Source organism: Carlito syrichta, unplaced genomic scaffold (genome assembly GCF_000164805.1).
Source record: "Carlito syrichta isolate Samal-C Ts95f unplaced genomic scaffold, Tarsius_syrichta-2.0.1 Scaffold142856, whole genome shotgun sequence".
Lineage (NCBI taxonomy): Eukaryota > Metazoa > Chordata > Mammalia > Primates > Tarsiidae > Carlito > Carlito syrichta.
In genome coordinates, this window is record NW_007086952.1 from 32420 (window position 1) to 42514 (window position 10095).

A 10095-nucleotide genomic window follows, 5' to 3' on the forward strand; every position below is an offset into this window, starting at 1 on the left:
GGCGGGTCTCGAACCCGCGGGCTCAAGCAATCCACTCACCTCAGCCTCCGAAAGGCACGGGATTACAGGCTGAGCCACCGAGCCTGGCAATCCCTAGGCTTTTATACTCTGGTTTTGACTCCAACTATATTTCACGTTAAACCACCTTTAAAAAAAGGTCACCAACGACTTATATTGTTAGAGCTTATGAACTTTATTTGTTCTTTTTTTTTTTTTTTTTTTTTTATTTGAGTTGGAGTCTCACTCTGTCGCCCAAACTGGAGTGCAGTGGCCGCTCCTGGCCACCGCAGCCTTGACCTGCTGGGCTCCGGTGATCCTTCCGCCTCAGCCTTCCAAGTAGCCGGAATTACAGGCATGCGCTACCACGCCCGGCTGATTTTGTGATTTTATTGTTGAGTTGAGGTCTCACTGCCCAGGCGGGTCTCGAACCCGCAGGCTCAGGCAATCCACTCACCTCAGCCTCCCAAAGGTGTGGGATTACAGGCTGAGCCACCAAGCCCGGCTTATTTCTGTTCTTATATGACCTTTCTGTGACACTGTTAATCATTCTTGTATTTTTGGGAGGAAGGAGTATGGTCTCACTCTATCATCCAGGCTGGAGTATAGTGGCTTGATCACGGCTCACCACGGCCTTGACTTCCTGGGCCCAAGTGATTGTTCCGCCTCAGCCTCATGAGCAGCTGGGGCTACAGGTGCACATCACCACGCCCAGCTAATTTTTTTGTAGAGATGAGGTCTTGCTATGTTGCCCAGGCTTTGTTGGAAAAACAAAGTTGAAGAGCTCATATTTCCAGGTTATAAATTACTAAAAAGCTGCAATAATCAAGATAATGTGGTATCGGCATAACTACAGACAAAAGACATACAGATCGATAAAAAAGAGTTCAGAAATAAACCCAGCCGGGCTCAGTGGCTCAGCCTTTAATCCTGCGCCTTTGGGAGGCTGAGGTGAGTGGACTGACAGAGCCCGCGGGTTCGAGACCCGCCTCGGCAACTTGGCGAGACCTCATCTCTACAATAAATCAAAAATTAGCCAGGTGTGGTAGCATGCGCCTGTAGTTCTGGCTGCTTGGAAGGCTGAGGCGGAAGGATCACCGGAGCCCAGCAGGTCGAGGCTGCGGTGGCTGGGAGCGGCCACTGCAGTCCAGTCTGGGTGACAGAGTGAGACTCCAACGCAAAAAAAAAAAAGAAAAAAAAAGAAATACACCCACATGTATAGCTCTATGGTCAAATGATTTTTGACAATGGTACCAACGCAACTCAATGGAAGAATGCCTAGACTTTTCAACAAATGGTGTTGGGACATTCTCATGCAAAAGAATGAAGTTGGAACTCTTTCACACCACACACAACAATTAACTAAAAATGGGATTACAAAACTAAATGAAAGAGGGATTCTGTATTCTGATTATGTATTGTTGCTTTTGATCGCTGAGTTGCAGGCACATTGATGAGAGACTGGCTGCCATTGTTCTAACCTCCAACAGTTGAAGAAATTTCCAGGGAATTTAAAGGAGCAGCACCTTTTTTTTGTTTGTTTGCTTGCTTTTATATTCAAAACAAACACATAAAAATGGGGGCATTTACAAAGTCACTGTGCATTCTCCAGGAAAGATGTAGCCTTAGAAAAGACCCAAGAAAGCTGGGCTCCGTGGCTCAGCCTGTAATTCCAGCACTTTGGGAGGCCAAGGCGAGTGGATTGCCTGAGCCCATGGGCTCCAGACCAGCCCGGGCAACTTGGCAGGACCTTGTCTCTACAGTAAAACAAAAATTAGCCGGGCATAGTGGCACACGCCTGTGGTTCCAGCTACTTGGAAGGCAGAGGCGGAAGGATTACCATAGTCCAGCAGGTCGACGCTGGGGTGGCCGTGAGTGTGCCAAGGAACTCCAGCCTGGGCAATGGAGTGAGACTCCAACTCAAAAAAAAAAAAAAAAAAAGAAAAAAAAAGACCCAAGAAGATCTTAAACTTTCATTTCAGGCTAATTTCCCACACAGAAATACTATACAACATTTAAAAAAACCCAGCAAATCATGTGAAAGGAAGAGAATCTGATTTCCAGAGTTACTACATTATAAGATTTAAATGTTCAGTTTTCACCAACAATACAAAACATACAAAGAAACAGGAGGCCGGGCTCGGTGGCTCAGCCTGTAATCCCAGCACTTTGGGAGGCCAAGGTGAGTGGTTTACCTGAGCCCGCGAGTTCAAGACCGGCCTGGGCAACTTGACGAGAACTCATCTCTACAACAAATCAAAAAATTAGCCGGGCGTGGTAGCGCGCGCCTATAGCTCCAGTTACTTGGAGGGCTGAGGTGGAAGGATTGCTGGAGCCCAGCAGGTTGAGGCTGCGGTGGCCGGAAGCAGCCACTGCACTCCAGTCTGGGCGACAGAGTGAGACTCCAACTCAAAACAAAAACAAACAAACAAAAGAAACAGGAAAGTGACAGGGCGTGGTGGCTCACATCTATAATCCCAGTACTTTGGGAGGCTGAGGTGAAAGGATTGCCTAAGGCCACGGGTTCGAGACCAGCCTGGGCAACTTGGGGAGCCCTCATCTCTACAATAAATAAAAAAATTAGTTGGGCGTGGTGGCGTGCATCTGTAGTTCCAGCTACTTGGAAGGCTGAGGTAGAAGGATCTCCTGAGCCCAGCAGGTTGTGGCTGCAGTGGCTGTGAGTGTGCCACTGCACTCCATCCTGGGTGACAGAGTGGGACTCAAACTCAAAAAAAAAAAAAAAAAAAAGGAAAAAAAAAAGAAACAGCAATGTATGGCCAATTCAATGGAACAAAAACAAATCAACTGACTATGTACCTGAGGAAGCCCAGAAGTTAGATTTACTAGAGAAAGACTTGAAAACAACTGTCTTAAAAATATCCAAAGAGCTAGCTGGACACAAACACATAAAAATGGGGGCAAAACATTTTGAGAGGTAGAGGTAAGAGGACTGCCTGAGTTCATGGGTTTGAGACCACCCTGGGCAACATGGTGAGACTCATCTCTACAATAAATCGAAAATTAGCCGGGAGTGGTGGTACATGCCTGTAGTTCTAGCTATTGGAAGGTTGAAGTGGAAGTATTGCCTGAACCCAGCAAGTCAAGGCTGTGGTGACTGTGAGCATGCCACTACACTCCAGTCTGGGCAGCAGAGTGAGACTCCAACTCAAAAACAAAAAAAAGTCCAAAGAGCTACAGGAAGATATGAACAAAGACAGAAAAATTATGTATAAACAAAATGAGAATATAAATAAAGAGATAGACAAGGAACTAAAACGAAATTCTGGAGTCGAAAAGGATAATAACTGAAATAAAAATATACTACAGGAGTTCAAGAGCAGATCTGAGCAAGTGGAAGAAAGAAAAGCAAACTTGAAGACAGGACAGTTGAAATGATCAAATCTGAGGAATAGAAAAAATAAAAAGGAAAAAAGTGAACAGAGACTAAGGCACCTGTGGAACACCATCAAGCAGACCAATATATGAATTGTGGGAACTTCAGAAGGAAAAGGAACAGAAAAAACAGTTGAAGATATAATGGCTGAAAACATTCCAAATTTGATGAAAGATATGAATTTACAAATCAAAAAAGCTCAGTGAACTGTAAGTAGAATAAACTCAAAGATACACATACTGAGACACATTATAATCAAACAGAAACCAACGATAAAGAGAGAATCTAGAAAACAGAAATAGAGAAGAGACTTATCACACATAAGAAATCCTCAATAAGATTATGAGCTTATTTCTCATCAGAAACCTTAGAGGTGAGAAGACAGTGGGTGGATATATTTTGAATGCTGAAAGATGTCAACTAAGAATTTTATATCCAGCTGGGCTTGGTGGCTCAGCCTCTAATTCCGCGCCTTTGGGAAGCTGAGGTGAGTAGATTGCCTGAGCCCGCGGGTTCAAGACCCGCCTGGGCAACTTGGCGAGACCTCATCTCTACAATAAATCAAAAAATCAGCCGGGTGTGGTAGCGCGCGCCTGTAGTTCCGGCTACTCGAAAGGCTGAGGCGGAAGGATCGCCAGAGCCCAGCAGGTGGAGGCTGCGGTGGCCGGGAATTTTATATCCATAAAAACTACTCTTTAAAAATGAGAGAGAAATTAAGACTTTCTCAGATAAACAAAGCAAAAAAGGTGGTTACAAGTAGACCTGCCCTGCAATAATTTCAAAAAGGAGTCCTACAGGTTGAAATAAAAAGATGCTAGACAAAAACTTGAAGCAATATAAAGACATAAAAAAATCTCTGGTAAAGATAAATACACGAGCAATTACAAAAGCTAGTATTATTATAATTTTGTTTTTTTTTTTTTTAGTTGGAGTCTCACTCTGTCGCCCAGACTGCAGTGCAGTGGCAGCTCTCAGTCACCGCAGGCTTGACCTGCTGGGCTCTGACGATCTTTCCGCCTCAGCCTTCCAAGTAGCTGGAACAACAGGCGTGTGTTACCACACCCGGCTAATTTTTGATTTATTGTAGAGATGAGGTCTCACCAATTTGCCCAGGTGGGTCTTGAACCCATGGGCTCAAGCAATCCACTCACCTCAGCCTCCCAAGGCGCGGGACTATAGGCTGAGCCACCGAGCCTGACCATAATTCTGTTTTTCATTTATTTTATTTATATATATTTTTGAGTTGGAGTCTCACTCTGTCGCCCAGACTGGAGTACAGTGGCCGCTCCCGCCACTGCAGCCTCGACCTGCTGGGCTCTGGCGATCCTTCCGCCTCAGCCTTCCAAGTAGCTGGAACTACAGGCGCGTGCTACCACACCCGGCTAATTTTTTGATTTATTGTAGAGATGAGGTCTCGCCAAGTTGCCCAGGTGGGTCTCGAACCTGCGAGCTCAGGCAATCCACTCACCTCAGCCTCCCAAAGGCATGGGATTACAGGCTGAGCCACCAAGCCCGGCCATAATTTTGTTTTATAAATCCACTTTTTATTTTCATATGATTAAACAGATAGATACATTACAAACAATTATTAACCTATGTCAGAGGACACACAATGTATAAAGTTATAGTCTGTTACATCAATAACAGAAAGTAGGGGAGATGGAGCTATATAGGAGCAGAGTTTTTATATGCTATTGACATTAAGTTGGTATAAATTCAAATTAAATTGGCATAACTTGGGATGTTAAATATATACAAAATATACACAAAACAAAATTAAAGAGCAATCAAAATGTTTCATATAAAAAAAAAATCAGCTAACCCCCCAAAAATGGCAGTAATGAAATAAATGAGGGACAAAACTAGAAGCCATATAGAAAACAAATAGCAAAATGGCAGAAGTTTCTCCTTTTCAGTAATTTTGTTTTGTTTTGTTTTGTTTTTGTTTTTTTGAGTTGGAGTCTCACTCTGTCGCCCATACTGGAGTTCAGTGGTCGCTCTCGGCCACCGCAGCCTCGACCTGCCAGGTTCCGGCAATCCTTCTGTCTCAGCCTTCCAAGGAACGGGAACTACAGGTGCGCGCTACCGCGCCCAGCTAATTTTTTAATTTATTGTAGAGATGAGGTCTTGCCAAGTTGCCCAGGCAGGTCTTGAACCCTCGTGCTCAGGTAATCCACTCACCTCAGTCTCCCAAAGTGCTGGGATTACAGGCTGAGCCATCAAGCCCGGTTGATAAAAGTTTCAATACAGGGCAACCCCTTCAGGTTCCCTTCCAATTGTGGTAGCTTTTCTGTCCTCTCAATAAATCCTGCTTAAAAAAAAAAAAGTTGGCCGGGCTCAGTGACTCAGCCTGTAATCTTGCGCTTTGGGAGGCCGAGGTGAGTGAATTGCCTGAGCCGGCGGGTTCGAGACCCACCTGGGTAACTTGGCGAGACCTCATCTCTACAGTAAAATAAAAAATGGCCAGGCATGGTAGTGCGCGCCTGTTGTTCCAGCTACTTCGAAGGCTGAGGCGGAAGGATCGCCGGAGCCCAGCAGGTCGAGGCTGCAGTCTGGGTGACAGAGTGAGACTTCAGCTCAAAAAAAAAAAAAATCCAAAAATTAGTCTCGAACCGTGGGCTCAGGCAATCCACTCACCTCAGCCTCCCAAAGGCACGGGATTACAGGCTGAAATTTTTGGATTTATTACAGAGATGAGGTCTTTCCATGTTGTACAGGCTGGTCTCGAACCTACAGTCTCAGGCCATCCTTTCACCTTGGCTTCCCAAAGTGCTGGGATTATAGGTGTGAGCCACCGCTCCCGGCCTGAGAAATTTTTTGATTTATTCTGGGCTCAGGCAATCCTCTTGTCTCTGCCTCTCATACTGCTGGGATTACAGGCATGAGCCACCACGTCCAGTCAAATTAAATCTCAATTGATTTTAAGAGACAGTTACCATATAAGTATCCTCTGTGACCATAATGTATTGAAATTAGAATTGATAACAAAGAAAATTGGAACATTGACATGAATGTAGAAATTAAACAACATGGCCTCTGATTATAAAAAAGAAATTAAACAATACACTCTTAAAACACCAATGAGTCAAAGAAAAAATCACAATGGAAATTAGAAAATACTTAATAGATGAATGAAAATAAAAATGCAACATACCAAAATGTATGCAACACAGTAAAAGTAGTACAGAGAGTTAAATTTATACCTATAAATATCTACATTAAAAAAGAAGAAATATCCCAATAAATAACCTAAACTTACTCCTTAGGAAACTAGAAAAAGAAGAGCAAACTAAAACCAAAGTTAGCAGAACAAAAATAACAAAGATAAAAGATCAACAATATTAACAAATCTTTAGCTAGACTGACAAAGAAAAAAGGAGAAAAGATACAAATAATTAAAATCAGAAATGGAAGTGGGGACATTACTATTGACTATACAAAGACAAAAAGGATTATTAGAGAATACTATAGACAATTGTATGTCAACAAATGATGAATCATAGTAGAAATGAATTTCTTGAAAAACACAAATTACCTAAACTGACTCCAGAAGAAATAGAACATCTCAACAGGTGAATAACAAGAGATTGAATCAGTAAACAAAAACCTCTCAACAAAGAAAAGTCCTGAACCAGATGGTTTCATCAGTGAATTCTAATATTTAAACAAGAATTAACACCAATCCTTTTCACCCTCCTTCAAAACATTGAAGAGGGAACACTTCCTAACTTAATATACGAGGCCAGTATTACCCTAATAACAAAGCCAGATAAGGATGTCACAAGAAAGGATGTCACAGGCTGGGCTCAGTGGCTCATTCCTATCACTTTGGGAGAACAAGGTGGGAGGACTGCTTGAGTCCAGGAGAGTTCATGGCTCTAGGAGCTATGATCACGTCACTGCACTGTAACTGGGGCAACAGAGTGAGACCCTGTCTCTAAAACTACCACCTCCCCAAAAAAGAAAAAGACAAGAAAAGTATAGATCAATATCCCTAATGCATATGAATGAAAAATCCTTAGTAAAATACTAGCAAATTAAATCCAATAATATATTATGAGGACTATTCACCATGACCAAGTGAAATATAACCCAGGAATTCAACATAAAATCAAATCATGTAATACATCATATTAATAGAATGAAAACCCCACAAGACCATCTCAATTGACTCAGAAAAGGCATCTGACAAAAACTAACAAACTTTCTTAAAAAAAAAACTCTCAGAAAATTAAGGATAATAGGGAAATTCCTCAAAATGATAAAGAATATTTATGAAAAACCCACATCAAACATCACACTCAATGTTGAAAGACTATAAGCTTTCCTTCAAAGGTCAGGAACAAGGCCGAGTGAGGTAGCTCACACCTGCAACATCAGAACTTTGGGAGGCGAAGGTGAGAGGATTACTTGAGCCCAGGGGTTCAAGACCAGCCTGGGCAACTTGGCAAGACCTCATCTCTACAATAAGAAAAAAAATTAGCCGGGCTCGGTGGCTCAGCCTGTAATCCCGTGCCTTTGGGAGGCTTAGGTGAGTGGATTGCCTGAGACCGCGGGTTCGAGACCCACCTGGGCAGCGAGACCTCATCTCTACAATAAATCAAAAAATCAGCCGGGTGTGGTAGTGCATGCCTGTAATTCCGGCTACTCGGAAGGCTGAGGTGGAAGGATCGCAGGAGCGCAGCAGGCGAGGCTGTGGTGGCCGGAAGCGGCCACTGCACTCCAGTCTGGGCGACACATAAATTATATAATATAGTTAGTGTCTATACATAATAAGACTTCTTTTTTGGATTTTTTATTATACAGTTTAGAAAAATGAGAACAATATAAAACTAGTGGGAAATTTGGCAGTTTCTTTCACCCATGCCAGCTCTGGCATGTCATTCTTTCTTTTCTCCTTTCTTTCTCTAATTAACCTTGTCTGAAAACTTAAAAAAAACAAACAAACTAGTGGGAAATTTAACCTTGTTTTTGTAAAACTAATCTATCAATATCTGGTTCAATGGAAGTAGTTGGCAATTCTTAGTGAGTTCTCAAGGTGCTTATCAGAAATGTTTGTTTGAATTTTGCTCTTTGTGTGCTTCATAATGGAAAACAGTTGCTTACAAATGTATGTGTGGTCAAAAAGTGATGTCATGAATAAGGCATGATGGTGAACTTCAAAAATGAAACTATGCATGGGGTCAGGAAGAAAATAAATGCTACAAAACACACGATGTTAAAAGATTTTGTGGGGTTGCATTACTAGCTGTTCTGGGCCTTACAAGGCTGGACATGCCTGGTATAAATAGAAAATTCCAGGCCGGGCATGGTAGCTCAAGTCTGTAATCCTAGCACTTTGGGGGGCCGAGTGAGAGGATTGCCTGAGCCCAGGGGTTCGAGACCAGTCTAGGCAACTTGGTGAGACCTTGTCTCTACAATAAATCAAAAAATTAGCTGGATGTGGTAGCGCATGCCTGTGGTTCCAGCTACTTGGAAGGCTGTGGTGGAAGGACTGCCTGAGTCCAGCAGGTCAAGGCTGCGGTGACTGTGTGTATGTCACTGCACTCCAGCCTGCAGGACAGAGTGAGACACCAACTCAAAAAATAAATAAATAAATGAATGAATAAATAAATAAAAACAAAGAATTTCTAAGACTTAACAACACTAAAACAACCAAATTATAAATGGGAAAAGGACTTAGACATTTCTCCAAAGAAGATATACACAAATGGTGAATAAGCACATGAAAATAAACTCAATATCATTAGTCATTATTCATGACATGAAAACTATTTGCATTTGAAAATGAAAATCAAAACCACAAGGAGATAATACTTCAGGCCTGCTAGGATGGCTATAATTAAAAAAAAAGAAAAGAAATTAACAAGTGTTGACCAAGATATGGAGAAACTGGAACTGGCACACTGTGGTAAAAATATAGAATGATAGAGTCTCGGTGGAAAAGTTTGGTGGGTTCAACAGGTTAAACACAAAACTGCCATTAGACCTAGAAATTGTACTCTTAGGCATATATGCAAAAGAACTAAAAGAAGGAACTTGAACAGATATTTGTATGCCAGTGTTCACAGCAATATAATTCACAATAGTCAAAAGGTAGAAACAAGCCAAGTATTCCCCAACAGATGAATGGTTAAACAAAAGTGTTACAAACAATGGAATATTATTCAGCCATAAAAAGGAATGGAGCTTTTATATTTGCTGCAACATGAATGGCTCTTGAAAACATTATGCTTAGTGAAATAAGCCAGAAACAGTGAAGACAAATATTGTACGATTCCACTAGAATGGGCAAATTCATAGACAGGAAATAGATAGAGGTTGCCAGGGGCTGGTGGGAGAAAGAGAGGGTTATTCTTTAATGAGTACAGAGTTTTTATGGGTGATGATGAGAAAGCTTTGGGTATAGGCTAGGTGTGGTGTCTCATTCCTATAAAACCAGCACTTTGCGAGACCAAGGTAAGAGGATTGCCTGAGCCCACGGGTTCGAAACTAGCCCGGGCAACTTGGTGAGACCTCATCTCAACAATAAGTCAAAAAATTAGCTGGCATGGTGGCACATGCCTGTAGTTCTGGCCACTTGAGAGGCTAAGGCAGAAAGATCACATGAGCCTAGCAGGTTGAGGCTGCGGTAGCCATGAGTGTGCCACTGCACTCTAGCCTAGGCGACAGAGTGAGACTCCAACTCAAAAAAAAAAAAAAAA

The 10095-nt window shown here is 42.3% G+C and overlaps 1 protein-coding gene across 5 annotated transcripts in view; it reads right to left on the reverse strand.

The window, feature by feature from the left end:
* Positions 1 to 10095, reverse strand: part of GOLPH3L (golgi phosphoprotein 3 like) — a 47760-nt gene that overhangs the window by 1062 nt on the left and 36603 nt on the right. The gene's annotated exons all lie outside the window — the stretch shown is intronic.